This window comes from Erinaceus europaeus, chromosome 14 (assembly GCF_950295315.1).
Source record: "Erinaceus europaeus chromosome 14, mEriEur2.1, whole genome shotgun sequence".
Lineage (NCBI taxonomy): Eukaryota > Metazoa > Chordata > Mammalia > Eulipotyphla > Erinaceidae > Erinaceus > Erinaceus europaeus.
In genome coordinates, this window is record NC_080175.1 from 12,582,120 (window position 1) to 12,607,713 (window position 25,594).

The window sequence follows — 25,594 nt, forward strand, 5'->3', positions numbered from 1 at the left end:
ACCAAACATAAAGCCCTGGGTTCAGGGTCTGGGGAGGCTGCCCAGTGATAGCACATGTTTTTAATGTGATGACACATTAAATACTAGGTTGGGGAGATAGTTCAGTTTTAGAGCATATGACTTGCAAATCTAAGGCTCTGAGGCCCCAGGTAGAGCCCCCAGTATCACCAAATGGTAGAGCTAAGTGGTGCTCTGGCTTCTTGCACTATTCTCTCATAGAAACAACTAAATCTTTAAAATCAATGAATGCAACAATAGCACTATTGTGACTATTTACTAATGACAGGCAATGTGCTAAATTTACATGGTCATTAACTTATTTACTACTTGCAACATCTGTAATAGTTTTATAGGCATGGGCACAGGTAGAAGTTTTTTTGGGGGGGAGAGAAATCTCTTAACCCAACAAAATAATTTCCAACAGTATAGTCTCAGGAACAGTATTTGGGGCTATCTGCCACACATACCTAAACACCACCTATATTCCATAGCTCCCTGTGCACAACCAGACAAGGGTGCTAGGTGGGCAGGATGAAGCAAGGAATCAAATATTTTTCTTTTTATTTGGAGACCTGATAGCTAAGGGAGATACAAGTTCAACATTTGCCAGACGAAAAGGAAGGTCATGTACTCACTGTTCAAAACAAGCAAGGAGCAGGCTGGAATCCAAGGAACCTTGGCCAAAAGAGACTGGGGCAAGAGAGTATTCATCTTCAATTATCATCTGCACTGTGAACACATGGCTGATTAACTCCTCAGAGGAGAGGGATCAATGACACCAGGAATGTGGCTCAGAAAGATGAGCCGGCATCTTCTAGCCAAGCCCCTGCAAGATTGAACCTAGCCAAGGCTAGGTGGGAGACAATCTGCACCCAAAAGTTTCTTTTCTTTTTTATTTAAGATTTATTAAATTTATCTTTGTGTGTGTATGAGAGAGAGAGAGAGAGAGATAAAGTGATAAAGTGAGGGGGTAGAGAAAGGGAGGGGGAAAAAGTATTTTGTTCAGCTCTGGTATATGGCTATGCTAGGGCTTGAGCCTACAACATCTGGGACCTCAGGCATGCAAGACACTTCACCCTTTTCTACCCCATTCTTCCTTCTTCCTTCCCTCATCTCCTTTATTCTCTCTCTCCCTTTTCTTCCTCCTTCTTTTTCTCTCTCTCTTTTTCTCTCTCCCTCTCCTTCTCTCTCTCTCTCTCCCTTTTCTTCCTCCTTCTTTTTCTCTCTCTCTTTTTCTCTCTCCCTCTCCTTCTCTCTCTCTCTCTCTCCCTTTTCTTCCTCCTTCTTTTCATCTCTCGTTTCTGGATTGTAACTGCAAGGCAACCCATCCTTCCTTTAATTTTTCTTTTGGTCATGGTGCTGAGGATCAAACCCAGGACCTCATACATGCAGAGCATCAACTCTACCTCGGAGGTACATCCCCAGCTCCTTTCTCCTCTTTCTTAAATATTTAATTAGTGCCATCTACCACACATTAAGGATAAGATTTCTGCTTTGAGGAGGCTATAATTCAGAGGAAAACCAGGCAAGAAAGCTAAGAATAACAGCAGAGAATGTGGAATGACAGAGTGGAAAGTACACTGGTTTAGGAACCAAACAATTTGAGCTCAGAATTATGACTCTCCCACTCTAGATATGATCTTGGGCGAGTTATCTAACTGTATGTGACTTCATTGCTTTATCTTCAAAAGGAGAATAATAATCATATCTATTTAATAGGGTTGTTGTGATGATTAAATCAAGTCTATAATCCATGTAAAACACTTGGCATCATATCTCTAACAAATGCTAAATATTTAATAAATGTCTGTGCTACTTCTCTGCACTGTTTGTCCTGAAAAGGCAAGCTGGTAATGCAGTCCTTCTTAATTTTTTATTTCGTTCAGCAAACATTAGTAAGAGTACACCAAGAATGCAATAAACTTGTAGGCAAGTTGGGAAAAAAATCAAAGACTAGAAGTCCTAGTCCCTATGTAATCTAGCAAAATGGATCCCAAACTGTATTCAAATGCCAACAAGTGTGCTTCAAATAATAAGCATCCTAGGAGAACTATAGAAATAAGAAAATGTTTCATGGAAGAGATAAACCTAGCACTAGGCTTTAAAAGAAAGACGGGGCTGGAAGATAGCTTACCCGGTAAAATACACACTTCACCATGCTTGAGGTCCTAGGTCTGAGTCCCTAGCACTGCATGGGGACACCAGTATGACATCAGGAGAAGCTTACTGAACAATGCTGGAGTGTCTCTCTTCCTGTCTCTCTAACTGAAGCTGGGAGTTCACCAGGAAAGAGTAAGCATGCAGGCATAAGACTCTAGTGACAAATAACTGGATGAATGAATGAATGAATGAATGAATGGGGTCTGGGCTATGGTGCACCCTGTAGAGCACACATTATCATGTACAGGGACCCAAGTTTAAGCCCTCAATCCTTACCTGCAGAGAAAAAGCTTCACTACAGGGGAGGAGCAGTGCTGCAGGTGTCTCTCTTTCTCTATCCCTATTTTTCCACCTATTTCTCCCTCTGTGTTTTTCTTTATGTCAAAAAAGAAAGAAAAAAAATAAAATTAAGAAGTAGTCACTGGTAATGGTGGAGTAGTCATGTAGGCACTAAGCCCCAGTGATAACCCTGGTAGGGGAGGAGAGAGAGGAACAAAAGGAAGCAGACACATTTTAAAGCTTAATAATATAAAAAAAAAATCACTGTAACATAATACATAATATACAATTTTCTGCTGTAGAGCTGAAAAACTTTCCCCTTCTTCTGCCCTAGGTTTAGCTGGCTTAATAATGAAATGGATGTATAACAGCTTAACAGGAAAAAATAATAATAATTTTGCCAGTAAGGGTACCTTCAAAATAGCAGGGTTCCAGAAAGTCAGAAGACAGCCTTCTATGCCATCTTGAGCTGAGGAGAAGGGGACAGGGGCCTGGGACTTCAACAGGGAGGAAGACAACTCACAAGAAGATGAGCAGAGCAAATGTTTGCTAAACAAATATTTGCCACGCCATGCTATGAAATTTTTCTAATGTGGAAAGTCATCTGTGGTATTAGCTGTCTTCCTGGAAGAAGCCCTCTCACTAAGTTCTTCAAGGGAGAAGTAAACATAAAAAAAAGCCCTTTCCTGAGTCAGCTGGGTCCTGACTGCCTTCAGTTTAAAACCATCCACATACCAAAGTAGCATGCTGTGGGGTGAGAGTTTCTCCTCCCCTTCACTGCCATTGCCATGATTTTTAAGCAGTTTTTACAGAGCTGTGGTGTTAAGTGCACACACACTGTCATACAACCGAACTCCAGAATTGTTTCCATCTTGCAAAACAGAAACTACATCCGCTAGACATCAACCCCCCCACCCCCACCCCCACCCCCACCCCCAAGCCCCTACTCATAGCTCCAAGCAACCACCATCCCACTCTGCATAACAGGCATTTCCTGTCATTTAGAACTCCTGGATTTAAATGCAAAAGAAGTTAAAACCAATATAAAGAGAGGCTGGGGAAGGATTTATTATAGACTTACTAAAGAGGATTGGACATCTGGGCCTGCATCTGGGCCTCAGAACCAACTGGAATTTCACCAGAAAGATACTAGACTCTGAATTCCTGACTGCTTCTCTCGGCTACTTCATTCAGATGCAAGCTGCCTTGCTCTGCTTCTCTCTCCACTTAGTGAACTATTTTATCCTTGCAGCTCTGAGTGTGTATGTTACAGTGCTAGCCACACGAAGAGATTAAATGGTTATATATCTGAATCTCAATGTGAAATTCCAGAGAGAGAGAATTTGATTGGCCCAACTTGTAGCAATTGTCCGTAACTGTTCTGCAAGTGTTTGTCTTGAAAAGACAAGCTGGTAGGGCAGCCTTCTTTATTTCCGATTTCATTGAATAAGTACTGTCAAGAGCCTGAGAGAGAGAGACAGAGACAGAAAGAGAACATATATGGCTACTAGGGTTGATTTCAAGAGAGGTCAGTGGTCTTTGAGAATTGGCAAAATATCCTAAAATGTGTTGCAGGGGAGCAAAAATCTGCCATTATCCCCCCCCCCATATGTTCTTGGAAAAGAATTTTTTGTTGTAGCTGTCAGGGCTTTATACTATGTGCTGACTTTTTTGACTAGAAAAAGAGACAGAGAACAGAGGAAAAGACACTGTAGCATCAAAGTTCCCTCCAATGCAGTGAAGGCTGGGTTCAAGCCTGGGTCACAGGCATGGAAGAGCAAGCACTCTCCAGCCAGCTATTTTTCTGGTCCTGTTTTTTGTTGTTTTGTTTTTGTTTTTTGCTTTTGCCTCCAGGCTTATCACTGAGGCTCAGCATAGGCACTACAAATCCACTGCTCCTGCCTGCCACCTTTTTACTTTTTATTTGACAGGACAGAAAGAAATTAAGAGGGGAGGTGGTTATAGAAAGGGAAAGAAAAAGATGGACTCCTGCAGACCTGCTTTGCTGCTTGTGAAGCTTCCCCCTTGCAGGTGGGGCGCCCAGGGCTGAACCTGGATCTTTGTGTGGCTCCTTAATGCTTCGTACTACATGCATCACCACCTCCACCCCCCCTTTTTTTATAAAGATCAAAAGATAAGGAGAGACACTGCAGCACTGTTATGGGAAGAAGGGGGTCGACACTTGTTTCCCCAACATTTCCCCAATGCATTATCTCAGCAAAGGGTTGAGGAGAGATCATGATCCTCAGGAACTTTAAATTTTATTCGAGAAAATTGAGAACATTCACGTTAGGACATGAGAGAGAGGCGGGGGGGGGGAAGGAAGAGAGAAGCGGACTTAATACTCAGGAAGATCATAGAGAGCGAGAGAAGCCCAAGCCCCGCCTCCACCTTTCCAAGCCATACCTGTCACCACTCCCATTTTCTGGGTGGTCCCCTTCAGGTCCCTCAACAGCACCCCTCCACTACCCATGGAATTCTCTCTCAGTGCTGTTCAGAACCCAAAGCCTGGTACTCAGCAAGCTAATTGCTCCATGAGGTTATGAATTCCACAGGAGGGTAGAACGGACATTAGCTTTGAGATGAAATCTACTTCTAAGGACGGTCTGGTCTGTGGAGAGGGAGGAACTTAGGTTTACAGACTTACGCTATACTAATGCCCCCTTTTGGGTAACTTGACTGACCCTCCCATTCTTTCTGGAGAAGATGAAACTGACCTCATTGTCACTGACCCTACTTTTCTTTTTCCCAGACTTCTGCCCTAGGAGACTTTTAAAGATAGTATCTAAGACCCCACTTGGTGTTCCCCAGAGTTTCTGGGTCTCTCCCATGTGAAAAGGTGGCATCCGTACTATTCATAAATTGACCTCCACTTTTCTTCTTGTTAACCTGCGTCATGTTTGTCTGTTTTAAAGAACCCAGCGGGGTAAAGGATCATTTTTTTCCCAAGCCCACAGTGTCTACTACACATTTCAGAAAAAAAGAACAAAATGACTTGGTAACTGACTGTTAAAATCCTGCAGTATGGGAGTGGCTGGAGATATTAGAGAGAAGTAAAAGAACTTCTGCCTTATGAAGCTCACTATCTATTGGAAAGGCAAGCTATAATACCGTCAACTCAGAGCTGATTGCACACTTTATAACATTCGCTAAAGTAGGGGGCCGGGTGGTGGCACACCTAGTTAAGTGCATACACAACAGTGCACAAGGACCCAGGTTCAAGCCCCTGGTCCCCACCTGCAGGGGGAAAGCTTCATGAGTGGTGAAGCAGGTGTCTCTCTGTCTCTCTCCCTCTTTATCTCCCTCTCCCTTCTCAATTTCTCTCTGTCTCTATCTAGTAATAAATAAAGAAAAATATTAAAAATAATAATAACATTTGTAAAGCAACCATTGTGGCTGACCCTTGCAGAGGTGCCGCTACTCTCCTAGGAAGTTACTATAATGCTACCGGAGAGGGAAAGAAAGTCCCCATCTATCACATATGCTTTCATGGAAAACAAAAGACAGAGAGCACCTTGTCTTTCCCAGGCATTGCAAATGGAGAGTGGAGACATCTGGGGCTGGAGTTATTGGCCTTGATGCACCAAGGTCACGGTCATCTCAGAGGCTTTTTTGTAGCCAGGTTTCTAAGGAGCTTATGCTAAGGCACAGCTTGTTCCTACTAAGGCACACACACACGCATACGCACACACACGAAACTGAAAGACAGAGTTCAGAGAGGACCCACAAATAAAAATAAAATTCAAATCAAATCAGCGTCTGGTACATCCTGAGAACCTCCCACCAATCATCCCAGACTTCGTAATCAGCAGATTGAAACTCCAGCTGCACCGAAAACGCAGTAAACAGAATTAAACACGGGATTCAGAAGGATGCAATGATGGTATCGCAGAGCTACTGGGGGCTTTAGTTCCTTACAATATTTAAGCGCCAGCTTCTTCAAATTTAATTTCACCTGGGCATTTCAAGAGACTGGTTGGATTCTTTGAGATTGCATATTTTGTTTTAGATGAAAGCCGAGAAGCTCAATGAATTACATTTCAACTCATTTCTCTAGACATCAGTTACCAGAAACCCTTTTAATGAAAGCTTTGAGGACTGTCTGTCCATTATGCTGCTAAGGAGCCTGAGTCAGCAAGCTCATTCAGATTTAAAAATTTAACTGGCCCTCATCCAATCTTTAATCAAAAGCTAATACACTTTTCCAACCTCAGCCGTTTGAATTCACTATCTACAGAGGATGTTGGGTAAAGCATTCTTGGGTAACAGCTGTGTGAGTATGTAAACTGGCATCACAGTTGCCTTGCAGTGATGTTGCATGAGAGTGTGCACACGTGTATTTTTTTCTTAAAAGGAATGACCTTGAGAAGGTCCTTCTGGTCACCTTCATCAAGCATTAACGTGCCTTTGTAAAGTCAGTCTTGACACAAATGCTTTTTCTCCTGCTTGGAGAATGGAGGAAGATACAGGCTCTTTCCTCTTGCCTGTCTCCTATAATCTGTGGACAGGACTAACAATGAAATGGGTCTGCATAGTAACTGAGAGAATAGTCTTCAAGCATCTAAGCTCTTTCCCTAGAAGGTCACTGCAGTAAAGCAGAGTTGATCCTGGAGGGTGGGGAGTTGCCCATTAAATTCTGTGTGCTCACTGATCACACATGAGAGGAAAATGAGCACTGTTTGGGGGCCTGGGGTAGCACTACTGGAGAGAATCCTGGCAGAAAGGGAAGAGGTGTTCTCAGTGAAGGATTTGTTTCTTCACTTCTGGTCATTAAATCACTGAAACACAATTCATAGTGCTTTCAAGAGTGAATCTGGGGTCTCATCAGTACCTATGCCAGGTGAGCAACATTGCCTGATTGAATCAAGATAGTTCATCAGAAAGGGAAAAAAATTTGTTTTTGATTCTCAGTGTCCTGACTGGTAAGGTACTGTCTTTGATTTATATTTTTATCTTGGACTAAATCAGTCTGTTCTTTTAACTGCATTGACTGTATTTTTGTTGTTGTTGTTCCTTAGTTAATAATTTCTTAGTTCCATGTGGGTACCCAAATGAACAGCTCTGTCAAGCCCAATGAATCCTTTACATCTGTAGAGGAAAGCTCTTGGTATCAAAGAAATCACCATCTCTTTGTGTACAAGCCAAGAACCATCATGTCACATATAAAACATTTACACTTGAGAAGTGCAATCCTCATTAGTAGATCTGCATTCGCAAAGCCAAGTGTTGCATGAGAGGGAGTTGTGCATGAATGACTTACAGGAAAATTGTACAAATTACCAATAGATACAAAATAATTATGCAGTGAAATTAGAGGGCTCCTAAAAAGCAGGGTTATCTAAACAGCTCAGCTTTCTCATTTCTCTCTTCTGTCTTACAGGCTTTGAAGTCATGATGGGCACTTTCTGGGACTGTCAGGGGGTATTTACAATCTTGGGTGAGGGCTTGAGGATTCTGGCAAGGCTGTTCTGACAGGGAGTCAGTCGAAGATACAGCTGACTTCTGAAGGGAGGAAGACTGCCCTCACAGAAGAGAATGACTCCATGTCTGAGAGCATTGTGCATGAGGACAGCTCCACAGGCAAGACAGAAGGTGTTCCTTGTAGTCCCATGTCTTAAGTAGACCTTTTGGAGAATATGCCCCCTGTCCAAGTGTTCCTATTTAGAATATACCACATTAGGCCCTCCCTGTATTCCAGGGGACAGCTGGTTTGATCTAAGTTGTGATGAATGAATTCCTCAGTTCCAACATTAAAAAAAATTCCTATTAATGATTTAACCTTGATTTCCAAAATTATGAGATAACAGAGGTATAATTCCGTACCGTTAACCACCACCAGAGTTCTGTGTCCCCATTCCCTCCATTGGAAACTGCATTAGTTCTCCCAAGGTCACAGATATGGGTTGACTATTATTTATATAATCATCTATCTATATTTATATGTTTGCCCATTTTTTTCTCTTCTTTTTTTTTACACTTGCAATACTGGTTTATGTCTTTTTTTTAATTTTTATTTAAGAAAGGATTAATTAACAAAACCATAAGGTAGGAGGGGTACAACTCCACACAATTCCCACCACCCAATCTCCATATCCCACCCCCTCCCCTGATAGCTTTCCCATTCTCTATCCCTCTGGGAGCATGGACCCAGGGTCATTGAGGGTTGCAGAAGGTAGAAGGTCTGGCTTCTGTAATTGCTTCCCCGCTGAACATGCCCATTTTTTTCTATAGTCCTGTCTTCTCTTCCTAAGTCATACCTATTACTTCTGAGTGTCCCCCACCCCATCTCTCCAGATCCTGACAGAATTGGAGTTCAGAGCCCTCTGGTCATCTTTCCCTAACATTTATCCCCCTCTAGGAGTATGAACCAAAATTTTTTATGGGTACAGAATGTGGAAGGTCTGGCTGCTGTAACTGCTTCTCTGCTAGACATGGGCATTTTACATTGTATAGCATGCCAAAAACAATCAGTTTCTACAGTATCTGTTGTGAACTAGGCCTTTCCTTTTCTAGGACTGTTTGTAACCTTGGCTGAAGTGAAGGACATTCAGAGCACTTATTACTTAAAAGAAAGGGGGGTAAGGGGGGAGCAAACTAGCCCAATAGCTTCAGCTTATTTGGTTTTAGACAGGCTGAAGACGTTGTCCCTTAGGACGAAAGGAAAAATAAAGTTCAGCAGTCTGTGGCAGCCTGTGCAAATGAACCACCTGTCCCTGGGGACAGGTTCAGAGGAAAATGACTAGTGTGAGACTGCCATTCAAAAGAACCCATTTTGGGAGCAATTCTGCAGAAGTTTTTGACAGAGCACTTAGAGCCTCAACCTCAGGCAAGTGCCAAGTTCACGATATACATAACCCCTCTAGTATAGTACTTATGTTCTTTTCTCTATCACTTTATTAGAACCCAAGGAAACTATTTTAAAAATTCTGTGGTGGTCTTTATCCCTGTCTATGTAGCTTAACACACTTCTGCCTCTAATAAGACTCAATAATTGCCACCACCACTTCTGGGACAGGCTTGTAAATTCATCCTAGCATACCAGTCCCTTAGCCCTGAGGCTCCATCTGCCCTAACCTCTCTGTGATAAGGTCACATGAGTGAATGTTTTCTTTTTGAGTCCGGATGGATTGAATTGAGTTGCTGTCACTTGTAATCAAAGAGTTCTGAATAATGCACAGGATGATTTATTTCTCTCTTCTTTCCCTCTCATACATAGAAAGAAGTACTTACAGACACACCAGAATACTCAGCACGTATACTGCTGTGATTACATAAAATAATAAATAATGATTTGTGGCTCCTTTGATGTTGGGACTTGATTCATATGGGGGAACTCAGAGTGAGCAGAAGGGTTGAGCAGGAGAGGAGATGAGCATTTGCCATCACTAACTTGGTGATTAGCCATGGAATATCAGAAAGTCAGGCAGGATTTACACTTGCCTCTCTGAGTCTTCTTTTAGTTGCTGTGGGAATTGATCTCCAATTGCAGGTGCATTTCACTGCTTCCTTAGGTGCCCTAGAGATGTTAGACATGACCGCAGTATAGATGGAATAAAGAAAAGGAAAATGGATCAGTCAATCAATAAATATTCGCTGTGTACTTCCTTTGTGAAAGGCACTGCTAGATACTGTGTGACATCGACAGATGGCTAGAACATGATCCAACACCCTCGAGAAGACTGCATTCTATTTGGGGAGACAAGACACGAACACAGACAATTAGTACTCAATAAAGGAAGCAAGTATTGAGGATTAGTAGGTGGATAAGACAGGAAACACTGCATAAATTCAGAAGCAGACTAGCACATTGCAAGCTGGTATCTTATTAGTCCTTTGCAGAGACTCTGGCCAATTTAAGTTGAAATAGAATTATATTGCAAGGGCAACTTGACAGACTAAAGAGAGAGTCGGACAACAGACCTCTCGATAGAAAAGAACCCGGGATGCAAAGGTTCTCTGAAAACCTCAGCAGAAGTCATACTGGCCTCAAACAGAAACACTCAGTTACTCCAACAACAAACTGAGTTTACTGGGAAATAACGGAAAGGTCAGATTAGAAAGTGCGTGTCTCAGAAGGAGACCCACAGACGTGTCTCTGAGTTAAAAGCAACAAACCTCCTAGAACAGCCTGGTGGGGTTCCTCTTCAGTTCTCTTAGGGAAGCAGGAAGAACAGAACACCAGCTCCTGTGAGAGGTACAGAGCACATTGGGTTCTGTAGTTAGCTGATTCCCACATGTGCGGTGCTCTCTTTCTACCCCCCTCCTTTAAATAGGGTTTCTGAATACTAATATTGATAGTCACCATGACTGTGCACATGACAAAGCCAGAAGAAAAAGGGAGCAAGGACAAAGATGTCAAAGTTTTCTTTTTTTATATAATGTTTAAAATATTTATTTATTTATTTATTCCCTTTTGTTGCCCTTGTTGTTATATGGATGTTGTTATTGATGTCATTGTTGTTGGGTAGGACAGAGAGCAATGGAGAGAGGAGGGGAAGACAGAGAGGGGGAGAGAAAGACAGACACCTGCAGACTTGCTTCACCGCTAATGAAGCGACTCCCCTGCAGGTGGGAAGGGGGCTCGAACTGGGATCCTTGAGCTGGTCCTTGCGCTTTGCGCCACCTGTGCTTAACCCTCTGTGCTACCACCCGACTCCTGTCAAAGTTTTCTTGTCCTAACTCTGGTACAGTTAGTGGGAATACAAACAGGTACAGTGCAGAACAGTACAGAGTCAGTCCTTAAGCAAATAAAATGGAAATAGCTTACAATTCAACAGAACCACTCCTAGATGTATAACCAGAAAAACATAAAAACACTAATTCTAAGGGACATGTTCACCCCTATGTTCATAGCTGCATTGTTCACAAAAGTTAAGGAATGGAAACAGCCTAAATGCCCAGTGGCGGGTGAGTGGACAAAGAAGTTATGGGATATATATCCCATGAAATATTACTCTGCAATTTAAAAAGATGATATTGTGTCCTTCAATACAAAGTGGATGGACCTCTGAAATTCCAAAGTCCCAGGTTCAATCCACTGAATCGCCATAACTCAGAGCCGAGCAGTGAACAGATTAAAAAAAAAAATGGGCAAAGGTGGGGCCAAGATGGTGACTTGGAGGCAGCTGCTGGTGTGAGCTTCTACAAGCAGTGGCTTGTGACCTAGGATTGCCTGGATAGGGTAGGATACTGGACAATCAGCGGAAGGGTGAATAAGGGGTCCTGAGTGTGACACTAAAGAGAGATCCTATAGCTCACTCTTGGGTTAGAAAACAGAGGCCAAGAGGAAAAAGAAAGGAAATATTTTGATTATTTCTGAAGCTCACCCCTCAACACCCACCCCAGAACCAGCCCCCAGGAGCTGGACAGCCACTCCTCGCAGGCTCCCTGCTGAGCTATTCTCTTTAACAAGATTCCTGGATTACCAGAGTGTCATTCCAACCCTTTTCCTTTTTGCTTTCCTTCTCTTTTGTTTCTAAGTGGCTGGAGCTCTATTTGAGTGACAAAATATCTGACCAAACAGAGCCTCACCCCTGCCTGGGAAAGAATGCCTGGAGGTGTTTTTTTGTTTTTTTTTTTGGATACTTCTTACAATTGGCTGTCTTTGCTCAGGCTGTCTGAGCCAATCCAGAGCCGTCCAAGCTTCAGACTGACTGCTAGGGTTTTTTACTGTATTCTATTTTATTATTACTATTATATATACACATATGTCCCTTCTCCCCCACCCTTCTTCAGGTTGACCAAAATTAACTGTTATTGTTTTTTCCATTGCTAGGTGACTGGGTGTCCTAGCCTCTGTGAGAGGAACTTGTTTTACTCTACATCTTCCCTTCACTCTCCTTTTTCCCTCCTCCTAGCTAATTAAAAAAAACAAACAAACAACAACAACAACAAAAAAAACTCTTTCCTTTAACTGCTCTTTTTTTTTTCTTGTTCTTGTCTTCTTCTCTTCCTTCCTCCTTCTTTTGCTTTCTGAATTCACTGATACTCGTTTGTGAATTATTTTGGGGAAGAAATCTGACTCTGACTCACAATCTGAAGAACCTGATTCACAGAGTCCAAGGACAAAACTTTCCTACTGCCCTTATCTCACCCATGACTGTCTGCCCTTCCTGCTTCTGCTTCACCTGTCACCTTTTGGTGGTTTCAGCTCACTCTCTACAGAGAAATAAAATTCCAGTGGCTGTTCTCCCCCACCAAGATAAGACATGCGATGTTTCTTCCGCTGGTCATTGGCATTGGACTGACACTTCTATCTGACTTGCTGGTGGAGCTCTTGGACACTCCCTTTACACTGCTGGACTTCTCAAGGACTGACTGCAGCGGTCCATGGACTTTGCAGCCAGCTGTCTTGGGACCCTCCAATGCCAGATGACCCGTCTCGACCCTTGGCCTATCAGGCCCTCGCTCTTGCACCTATCAGGCAGCACCCTCAGCCCACCAGGCCTCCCCTCAGCCTCACACTGGCCCTTGCTACTCTTACTTATCACTCACTGTCTTATTCCAATTCTTTTAAAAATGCCTGCATGATACCATTCAGGTTTCTGCCCAAAAGGTTTCTGTTCACACCTACACTGCTTTCCTCTGATAGAAATGGAGTCTTTTACAGACATCAACCCATTTAAATATGGCCATTAGATAAAAAGAAGGGGGAGATGTCGGGAAATTGTAAGGATGTGGTTGAGCTTGGCAGGGCTTGACTTGAGGCCACATCCATCCTATCAGTCTCTCTCTCTCTCTCTCTCTCTCTCTCTCTACTGAGAGGTCAAACAAGGAGGAAAAAAAACCCCAAGGTTTGCCTCATCTTATCAGACTCCCTGCCTCACAAAGCACCCTGCATTCCTGATACGATGGCCTGCTCCCTTATTATCTAAATAATCATTGTTTTGCCTGAAAGATCCCCATCCATTCCATTCCTTTGATCTATCTTCTTTCTACCTTCAAAATCCTCCCTGCCTGCAGGGTATTATTAATCCTACCAGTTAAACCCTCACAACAGTTGCTAAGGAAGTTCCTACCTTTCCCAGCCCCCTTTGCCTTTATCCACCCCTTTCTAAACCAAGTCAAGCCATTTCCATTTCGGACTTGCCACTTCTGGGTCCAACCTTTAAAAGCCTGGGCTCTCTGATCAATGAAGAATCGAATTGTCTCATTATCATGAGTTCTGTTCATGAGTCATCCCCCTCTCGTCACTGAGTGAGTAGCAGCCCAGGCTGGTTCCAGTTGCATTCTCTCCAATCCAGAGAGTACGTGCCTGGGAAGAGGCATCCCCACGCTAGCCCGGCAAATGAAGACACAAGCTATCAAAATATTTGGGACACAGCTAAAGCAGGACTGAGAGGGAAATGAATAGTCATACAATCACATATTAAAGAACAAGAAAAAGCTCAAATAAACGACCTTACTGCACACTTTAAGGACTTAGAGGAAGAGGAACAAAGAAACCCTAAAGCAACCAGAAGGACAGAAATCACTAAAATTAGAGCAGAAATAAACAACAACAAAAATAAGAGAACCACACAAATGATCAATGAAGCCAAATGTTGGTTCTTTGAAAAATTAAACAAGGTTGACAAACCCCTAGCCAGACTCACTAAAAAAAAGGGAGAAGACTCAAATTAATAGAATTGTAAACAATAGAGGAGATATCACAACTGACACCACAGAAATCCAGAAAAATCATTCGAAACATCTATGAAGAACAATAAGCCACCAGGCTAGAGAATCTGGAAGAAATGGAAGAATTCCTAGAAACATATGCCCTTCCAAAACTGAACCAAGAACTACAAAATCTAAATGCACCAATCACAGACAAAAAAATCAAAATAGTTATTAAGAATCTTCCCAACAAAAGAAGTCCTGGACCAGATGGCTTCACAAACGAATTCTACAAAACCTTCAGGGAACGGTTAGTACCTATACTTCTAAAGCTTTTCCACAAGATCAAAGAAACAGGAACACTCTCTTCCACCTTCTATGAAGCCAACATCACTCTGATTCCCAAAGCAGATAGGGACACAACTAAAAAGGAAAACTACAGACCAATATGACTGATGAGCATAGATGCCAAGATATTAAACAAGATCCTGGCCAACTAGATACAGCAGTATATTGAAAAGATTGGTTATCATGACCAAGTTGGATTTATACCAGGAGTGCAAGGCTGGTTCAATATATGTAAGTCAATCAATGTCACTCACCATACCAGTAAAAGCAAGACCAAAAACCACATGATTATCTCAATAGATGCAGAGAAAGCCTTTGACAAAATCCAACATCCATTCATGATCAAAACACTACAAAAATGGGAATAGACAGGAAATTCCTCAACATAATGGAGTCCATATATAGAAAACCTACAGCCAACATCATACTCAAAGGACAAAAGCTAAAAGCATTCCCCCTAAGGTCGGGTACTAGACAGGGCCGTCCACTATCACCATTACTCTTCAACACAGTATTAAAAGTTCTTGCTATAGCAATCAGACAAGATAAAGAAATCAAAGGAATACAGATTGGAAGGGAAGAAGTCAAGCTCTCACTATTTGCAGATGATATGATAGTATACATAGAAAAACCTAAAGAATCCAGAAAAAACCACAGGAAGTTATTAGGCAATATAGCAAGGTGTCAGGCTACAAAATCAATGTACAAAAATCAGTGGTATTTCTTTATGAAAACACTAAATCTAATGAAGAAGACATCCAGAAATCACTCCCATTAACTGTTTCAGCAAAATCAATCAAATACCTAGGAATAAAGTTGACCAAAGAAGTGAAAGACTTGTATACTAAAAACTATGAGTCACTATTCAAGGAAATAGAAACTGATACCAAGAAATGAAAAGACATCCCATTCTCATGGATTGGAAGAATAAATATCATCAAAATGAATATTCTCCCCAGAGCCATACACAAATTTAACACAATACCCATCAAAGTTCCACCAAACTTCTTTAAGAGAATAGAACAAAAACTACAATCTTTTATCTGGAACCAGAAAACACCTAGAATCCCCAAAAGCATCTTGGGGAAAAGAAACAGAAATGGAGGCATCACATTCCCAGATCTCAAACTATATTATAAGGCCATCATCATCATCATCAAAACAGCCTGGTACTGGAACAAAAATAGGCATACATAACAGAGGAACAGAACTGAAAGCCCAGAACCAAACCCCCACACCTATGGCCATCTAATCTTTGATAAGGGGGCCCAAAGTATTAAATGGAGGAAGGAGGCTCTCTTCAATAAATGGTTCTGGGAAAACTGGGTTGAAACATGCAGAAGAATGAAACTGAACCACCTTATCTCACTAGAAACAAAAATCAACTCCAAATAGATCAAGGACCTGGATGTTAACCAGAAACTATCAAATACTAGAGGAAAACATTGTTGGAACACTTTCCCAACTAAACCTCAAGGATATCTTTGATGAAACTAACCCAACTACAAGGAAGACTAAAGCAGAAACAAACCAGTGGGACTACATCAAACTGAAAAGCTTCTACACAGTCAAAGAAACTATCACACAAACAAAGAGAGCCCTCACAGAATGGGAGGTGATCTTCACATGCCATATATCAGACAATAGACTAATAATCAAAATATACAAAGAGCTCAGCAAACATAGCAACAAAAAAAGCAAATGACCCATGCAAAAATAGGCAGAAGATATAAACAGAATATTCACTACAGAAGAGATCCAAAAGGCTAACAAACATATGAAAAATTGCTCCAGGTCGCTGATTGTCAGAGAATTGCAAATAAAGACAACATTGAGATACCACCTCACTCCTGTGAGAATGGCATATATCTAAAAGGACAACAGCAACAAATGCTGGAGAGGCTATGAGGACACAGAACTGCACTGCTGGTGGGAATGTAAATTAGTCCAGCCTCTGTGGAGAGCAGTCTGGAGAACTCTCACAAGGCTAGATATGGACCTTCCATATGACCCAGTAATTCCTTTCTTGGGATTTATACCCTAAGAACTCCATAATACCCAACCAAAAAGAGGTGTGTACTCCTATGTTCATAGCAGCACAATTCATAATAGCTTCTTCTTCTAGCGTTTGCCCTTCTTCCATAGCCAGTCAACAGCGTCAGGTTGAAAGCTGTCAGGAGCTGCTTGTTGCTGGCTTTGAAAGTGACTGGGATCCATGTGGATTCAGTCGGCTAGGAAGGATTGTCAGTTTCCCCAATGAATGGGTACTCACGGGATGCACCATGAGAAGGTCGATCCAATGCATCCCAATATATCATAATAGCTAAAACCTGGAAGCAACCCAGGTGCCCAACAACAGATGAGTGGCTGAGAAAGCTGTGGTATATATACACAATGGAATACTACACAGCTATTAAGAACAATGAACTCACCTTCTCTGACCCATCTTGGATGGAACTAGAAGGAATTATGTTAAGTGACCTAAGTCAGAAAGATAAAGATGAGTATGGGATGATCTCATTCATAAACAGAAGTTAAGAAAGAATAACAGGAAGGGAAACTCAAAGCAGGATCTGACTAAATTTGGAGTAGGGCATCAAAGTAAAAACCCTGGGTTGAGGGTGAGGGTAGATGTTCAGCTTCATGGTGTAGGGGGTGGGTGTGGGTGAGTAATGGGGTGGTGGTGGAGGGGGGATGGCATGGGACACAGTCTTTTGGTGGTGGGAATAGTGTTTATGTACACTCCTATTAATGTAGTCATATAAATCACTAGTTAAGTAATATGAGAGGGGAAAGACTGATTGAATGTCTGAAATTTTTAAAGCACATACTGAGTCTTTTTAATACATAGGCTGAGTCTTTGATATGTTGACTCTTACAAGCTTAGTACAGGGAGAACAGAAGCAACCAGTGGCATAGTTATATGCAAATAATATCAAAGGACATAAAATATGGTTATGATGTGTATGATACAGCAAATCCTAACAAAGGGATATTTCAAAGTTAACCCAATTGCCAAAAAATGTGATTATAGCAATAACTATCTATTGTCTTCTTAAACCCGAAGACAGCAGGAACCTCCCACTTGTTCTATAGAGCCTATATTCCCCCCAGTCCTGGAACCTCTGGGGTGGGGCTTACTTTCATGCATACTTCTTTCAAGTCATACCAAATGATATTGCATCCGCCTATCCCAACCTAATCAATGCAATGAGTACCACCTCAGCATGCTTCACTTCAGACTGTGTCCAGAGACCTCAGGCATGGAATGTCAAGCCTTCACCCTCATTACTCAGGTGAGACCTTTCCTTTCATAGTATTCTCTAATTCCATTCCAGGAGGTTCACTTCCTAACAAAGTCCCAAAAATCTAGACATAGACAGGTCCCATAAGATAGAGCATATGTTCACATGTATCCATAAATTAGGGCAAAATATATACCTGAAAGCAAAAATACACAATAGTCTGTAGTGAGTCAGTATCAAGTTCATAATGAAATAGTGTCTACTTAGACTTAGATACCCTCCTCACCTACTTCTTATCACAGTTCTCTCACTCACTCCAAAGCTAACCTTATCAAAGCAAGGACTGCAAATGCTGAATAAGGGCAAGAGACTGGCATACTTTATCAATGACTCTTTAGTCACTATCAGGCCACTCCATCAGCTGGGGCCCTAATCTGGGAGTTCTGAGATTCCCAAACAGACATGATGGGCCTAGACCTCAAATAAATCCCTCTCTCCATTGTTACCAGTCATTTCTATCAGGAACAATACAACAGACCCCTTTTGGGCCCCCATAAGACCTTGTCCTCAACTTGGATCAACAATGGTAGAGAATGTTCCATCCTCTGAAGGGAGGCTGGACAACATACTCTATGCTACAACTGAGGAAGATGGGTTGATAGTGGGGCAGCCTGGAATGCTCCTACTCATGACCACAGAATGTGAGCTCAGATCTACAGGGATGCAGAGGTCACATAGGCTCCTAAGCTGAATATGGGCCCCAGATCACATCAAATAGATAAGGTTGACAGTCAACAATATTTATACCCCTTCCCCATGTTAGGGAGCTACTCTCTTCCCTGATCCAGCTTTCTGGTCCTTTTGCCAGCCATGACATCATCTCCCCATACAATAACTTGGATCCACCTGCATATCAGATTTCAGGCTCAGGGGCAAAAAGGAAAAGGGGGGGGGGACAACTATAGCCATAGGCCCTTTGGAATTTAACTGAAATATGCCTACTAGCTATCTACAGAATGGAGGACCCCCAACTCTTCATCTGCACTGTTCCAGTCCTTAGGTCCCATGATTGTTCAACAATTTGTTTGGCTTTGTATGTTAACTCTCTTTTCAGCCACCAGGTTCCAGATGCTAGCATGATCCTGACCACACTTCCCTAGACAGACAACCCCAACAATGTGGAGCTCTGCTTCCCCAGAGCCATTCCCCACTAGGGAAAGAGAGAGACAGGCTGGGAGTATGGATCAACCTGCCAAACACCATGTCAGCTCAGAAGCAATTACAGAAGCCAGACCTTTGACCTTCTGCATCCCACAATGACCCTGGGTCCATACTCCCAGAGGGTTAAAGAATAGGAAAGCTAACAGGGGAGGGGATGGGATACAGAGTTCTGGTGGTGAGAATTGTGTGGAGTTGTACCCCTCTCATCCTATGGTTTTGTCAATGTTTCCTTTTTATAAATAAAAAATTAAAAGATAAAATTAAAAATTAACAATAAATGGATAGAACTGGAGATGATTATGCTTAGCCAAGTAAGGAGGTGAAAGACAACTATCAGATGGTTTTGCTCTTATATAAAATTAGAGAAATAAAATGCAAGAACTTGTGAGTAAAACAAGCTGTAAATTAACCACCACCATCACCCACCCAGCCCTCCAAAAAAAGAAATTAAAAGAAAAAGAAGGTGTAAAACTGTATGTGTTTGGGAAGGATGGGAAGCTTTGGTGGTGGATAGAATAAACTGGATAGAATATTATTTTTACCATGCCTGGAAACTGGAAAGAACTGATCAGACATAAATGATGCAAGGACCTACACAACTGGTGAAATGTTTGTGTATATTCATGGGTGAAAATAAAGCAGAATCTCAGTCATAACTAGGAATTCTCTGGATTTGGATTAAAGACCAGCTGGGGATTTTAACTACTTAAGGACCAAGGCCAATATTGTAAAATTGACTGCCTGGAAAGTGCTTCTGCATTGTAAAGTCAGCGATCAGTATGCAGGAGGGAGTGCTTGGCCTTGTGGCTTTACTGAATGCTATTGACAGGTCCAGGCATCTGTGATAGCTAATCACAAAAATTCCAATTAGCTCTTGTCTCTGATCACCCTTTCCACCAGGAGCTTTAAAGGCTGGCATGGACTTGAACCTGGCAGGGACCCACAGGGAGACAGATAAAGTCAGCAGCTTAAGGGCTGTAGCAGGGTTACACCAGACTGCAAAGAGTTCTGACAATGAGCTGCATTTTTTTTTTTTACGAGAGGGGACACATTTTATTTTTTTAAAACAAATGATTTGAAGGGAGGCTTATGACCACATGGTGGGGAGCTAAGGAGTGGGTGGGGAATTACAAAGTTGACAGAATCATAGGCAGCAGCCACATATGGCTCCCTACGGCTCAGCCAAGTGAGAGGCAGAAAAGCTGAGGAAAGTGTCTCTGCGATCCATTTTCCTATTACTAATAGACTAGGCGATTCTTCATTATTAGAGGAAAAACTTAACCCTCCCAAACCTCATATGTCCATGATCCTATACAGATTTCCAAAAGGGGAAAGTTTGGAAGAGCTCTTACTCCCTCTCTCTCTCCACACCACCTCTGGCTTTCTGGAATAAATGATGTAACTGTTTGCTTAGGAAGGAGGATCTGACTGATGTGGCCTGGTGCCATTCACACTCTGCTTTTTTGGATGAGACACAAAGTGACTTGCTCAGTTTCTGGCAGGTGGGAAAGTCTGTCTCCTTATTCTGTCTTGAGTATTAGGAAGTCCATTGTGCCACAAATATAAACTACATGCCAAAGGCTGGAGAAACTACATGCCAAAGGCTGGAGAGATATCCTAGCGTAAGAACACTGAACAAGTATGGCTGGATGGTTCAACCCCCAAATCACCATATGCCAGAGCTGAGTGATGCTTTGGTCAGCTTCTCTCTCTAGTAAAATCTGTAAGAAACAACTATATCCCCCAAATGCTGGTATACTGTTGATGAAATCATTGTGGGGAAATGGTATGAAGATTCGTTAAAATGGAAATACCTTGCAATTCTGCAATATCACTCCTAGACATTTATCCAAAGAACAAGAAAACACAAATTCCAAAGGGTATCTGCACCTGTATGTTATAGCTGCACTACTCAACAAACTATAGAATCAACTTAAGTGCCCATCAACAGATGACTAAATAAAGAAGCTGTGAGAATACCTCTCCATCATTCTCATTACCAAAGATAACATTGACTGACATATGGGTGGGTGGATCTGGCGGTTGACTGTGCTAAGTGAAACATGTAAAAAAGTGAAGGACAACTACTAGATGGTCTCACTCTGACATAGATGTAGACTATAATTAATTAAAACAAATAAACTTGCAAAAAAAATGGAAGTGGGAGGATAGACAGAAGGCTCTCCTTGCTGTAATGGCTCTGGAACTTTCGTGTGGTTGTGATGAGACACACACATGTTGACAGGGGTGAAAATATACTACTAATCTTATAATATTGTAAAACAGTGTTACACTAATAAAAAAAAGTCAAAGTAAAGAATTTCTGGGAGAAAGGTAAATTAAAAGGAAACTATTGACTCAGTCCAGTTGATACTTTATTCTCATCTGATGGACTTGTATATATACCTATATCTTTTTTTTTGTTTGCCTCTGGGGTTATTGCTGGGGCTTGATGCCTGCACTATGAATCCACTGCTCCTAGTGGCCATCTTTTTCCCATTGTTGTTGTTGCTGTTATTGTTGTTGTTGTTGGATAGGACTGAAAGAGGTGGGGAAGATAGAGAGGAGGAAAGAAATATAGACAACTACGGACCTGCTTCACCATTTGTGAAGTGACCCCCTTGCAGGTGGGGAGCCGGGGACTCAAACTGGGATCTTTGCACTGGTCCCTGTGTTTCACATTATGTGCGCTTGACCAGGTGTGCTACCACCCAATCCCCATACATCTATATCTTAAGGCTGAACTCAAAGCAGAAAAAAAAGCAGTGGGTATCCCAAGGTTCCGGTATTCTATGTGTCCTTTAAGAGGCCATAAAGATACCTTTTATACAAAGATACACAAAAATACTTTTAATTTTTGTATAAAAGAGAGGTTATTCAAATGCACGTGTGTGTTTACTATTCTAACTATGAAGAAAAAAAGGGAATTGGAAAAAGATTGAAAGAAAAGTCTCCATAATTCATGTCAATGGCTCTTTTTTTGTGAGCTAGACCCAACAGATATGGTCACCTGTCTTTTAAAGAGAAGCAAAGAGAAGAAGTTGAGGTCTGCTAAAATAAGAAAGAGAGCAGGAGCCGGGAGATGGCACAGCAGGTTAAGTGCACATGGCGTGAAGCGCAAGGACCAGCGTTAAGGATCCCATTTTGAGCCCGACTCCCCACCTTCAAGGGGGTTTGCTTCATAAGTGGTGAAGCAGATCTGCAGGTGTCTATCTTTCTCTCCCCCTCTCTGTCTCCCCTCCTCTCTCCATTTCTCTCTGTCCTATCCAACGACAGCAAGAACAACAACAACAATAATAATAACGATGTTAAACAACAAGGACAATAAAAGGGGAAAATTATAAAAGAAAAAAGAAAAAAAAAGAAAGAGAGCAAGAGTTATTCTTCAGGAATGGTCTTAAGTCTTCATAAAGTGCAAGAGCACCTACCTCCTCAGGTTTCCCACTCCCAGGGTGTGGGTCTCACAGTAAATAGGGACCTAGCCCTGAAGAATGACACAAATCTGAAGAACAAATTTGATGAGAGGGAAAGGTGAGTGCTTTTCTACCTCTCCCTTCAAATATTTTGTGACAGTTTAACAGTGTTGTGTTAATAAGAAAAATGACGGGAGTCGGGCGGTAGCGCCCGGGTTAAGCGCAAGTGGCGCAAAGCGCAAGGACCCGGCGTAAGGAATCCGGTTCGAACCCCCGGCTCCCCACCTGCAGAGGAGTCCCTTCACAGGCGGTGAAGCAGGTCTGTACGTGTCTATCTTTCTCTCCCCCTCTTTCTCTTCCCCTCCTCTCTCCATTTCTCTCTGTCCTATCTAACAACAATGACATTAATAACAACAATAATAACTACAACAACAATAAAAAAACAAGGGCAACAAAAAGGAATAAATAAATATTAAAAAAAAAAGAAAAATGACAAAACCCCACACTAATGTTCTAAATCATTGATACAGCTTCTGTATTATCTTCTTCAATAGCCATAGTTCCTCTGTTTAGCCCAGTGAAGGAAGATTTAACTTTGACACTGCTGTCAATATTCTTGAATAGTGAAATTTCACTTGTTTGATTTGTAAGTTACCTATCTTTATCTGAATCTCTAAATGTAGTCTTTCTTTTCCTCTATAACTTAATGATCCAAGGAGAAATTTTGCTTGCTTAAAAATAATGACTTCACAATTGTTTCTCTCATAGGCTCAGTAATCTGTTTGTTTTTATAACTCCCCAAAGATTCAGGGATGAAAACATTGCCTAGAGCTTTCTTAAAATTTCCTACAATTGTTCCCTTGATAACATGAGGACAGGGAAACTGTGAATAACAAATTATATATATATTTGTTTTTTAAGGGAAGGGATTCTTTGTAAAACAGTAAAATAAGGGTGTCATAAGTCCATATGCCTGGTTAGAGATGTAGCATTTTTCTTAATCTCTATATTATATAACAACTAAAAAGAATCAAGACATTGATCCTGGTGCCATGTAAAGAAATTCTAAAACTTCTAGAAGAGGAAGAAAAAGATCTGTGGAGAAAAATACTTACATAATTAAGTACAGCTGTTTTGGAACAGTGACCAGGGAAATGATTCAGGCAGAAGAGTTCTTACTGACAGGTGTTCTTGTGTTAATTTGGTGAGTTCTAAAACTGGGCACATGTTTGAAGCCCCTCCCTCCCCCACTCTGTGTGTGTATGTGTGTGTGTGTGTGTGTGTGTGTGTGTGTGGTGTAGAGGTTACACTTGTTACCTCATTCCTCATCACTGTAGCCATTCTTGGGTAGCTCTCCTTCCAAGGTGAATGAATCCAGGTCTCCGTTGCTTACTCTTCTTTCAGCCTCAAAGGTATAATCCTCTTCTTTCTCTCTTGCTGCTATGTGTTTGTTCCTCCAGGGGTACTTCTCAAAGACTGGAGGGAGGAGAAACCATGAGACTTCCAAGTGCAAGTGATCTTGATCCCTCCATTAAAGCAGCCAACCAACTCATCTGTCCCTTTTTACCTGAGTTAGAAACTAAAGTATTAATGTCACCCAGACAACAATGTTCCCATGGGATGCTATGGAAGTGGTCTAGCTGAGGTCCCCTTTCAACTATCCTTGAAGAGTACAAGCCTTCCCTACCCTATCCCCATGAAGAAAGTGGTGGCATTTATTTATTTTTCTAGATTTTTATTCCCTTTTGTTGCCCTTGTTGTTTTATTGTTGTAGTTATTATTGTTGTTGTTATTGTTGGATAGGACAGAAAGAAATGGAGAGAGGAGGGGAAGACAGACAGGGGGAGAGAAAGACAGACACCTGCAGACCTGCTTCACTGCTTGTGAAGCGACCCCCCTGCAGGTGGGGAGCTGGGGGCTCGAACTGGGATCCTTGAGCTGGTCCTTGTGCTTCGCACCATGTGTGCTACCACCCAACTCCTGAAAGTCATGGCATTTATTCATAGCAAATCAACATACTCTCCAAAAATGCTCTTCTGGGAGTCGGGCTGTAGCGCAGCGGGTTAAGCGCAGGTGGCGCAAAGCACAAGGACCGGCATAAGGATCCCGGTTCGAACCCCGGCTCCCCACCTGCAGGGGAGTCGCTTCACAGGCGGTGAAGCAGGTCTGCAGGTGTCTATCTTTCTCTCCTCCTCTCTGTCTTCCCCTCCTCTCTCCATTTCTCTCTGTCCTATCCAACAACGACAACAACAATAATAACTACAACAATAAAACAAGGGCAACAAAAGGAAATAAAAAAAAATGCTCTTCTGATTTCCAACTGCCATTAAAAAAAAAAAAAGCCAATCCCTCCTCCCCCACATACACACTTAAAAAACAAAACCTGGAGGTATGGGTGTGCTTTATCATATGTGAGATCCTGGATTTGATCCCTGGCAGCACTTAGAAGAAATAGAAAGGCACTGGGGAGGGGGGAGAGACCTGTGGGAGAATGTTCCAGGGAAGATATTTCAGCATGCCAGGCTTGTTTCTGCCAGGCTTATAGTCCAACAAAGGCATATACAGCCTGTGGTCTCATTCGGCATGGCCAGCCGAGATACGTAACTTCTCCAACCCAGATAAATGTTTGATACCAGATGTGAATGAGGGGGTACTTGATTCACTGACCACTGTAACCATAAATCTGCTGAGATTCCTATAGGAGTGTTAGTACAAAGAGAACTTAAAACAATAGAATGTTAATTTGAGAGACATAATGTCTCTGCTTTATGCAAATTTTTCTGTTCTATTTGTTCCACTTAAACACCATTTGCTCCTTTTTTTTTTTTTTTTTGCTAATTTAAGCTGTTTTAGAATTCCTTTGATGTACCTTACAACTAATAAAAGACAAGAGACCCCAGTGGTTAGTGCTACATCATAGACAGTCCATGTTCAGGCTGTAGTTTGGTGTTAGTCACTGAGCCATTGAAGATTGTGCTGAGTCTTAAGTAGCCTTTCATTATTCCTGTATCAGAAGACTTCAAGTCATTTACACAGAGTGGTGCAGTGATGTCTCACTTCCCTGTCTATCTCTCGAGTCTCTAAAAAATAAAAATAAGAGAATGAGAAAATTGACCCAAGAAAGATCACATGTAAGAAAACACCAGTACAACATGAAAAAGTACAAATTAGGGGGGCTGGGTGCTAGTGCAGTGGTTAAGCACACATGGCACAAAGCACAAGGACCAGTATAAGGATCCTGGCTCGAGTCCCTGATTCCCCATCTGCAGGGGGTTGGTTCACAAGCAGTGAAGCAGGTCTGCAGGTGTCTATCTTTCTCTTCCCATCTCT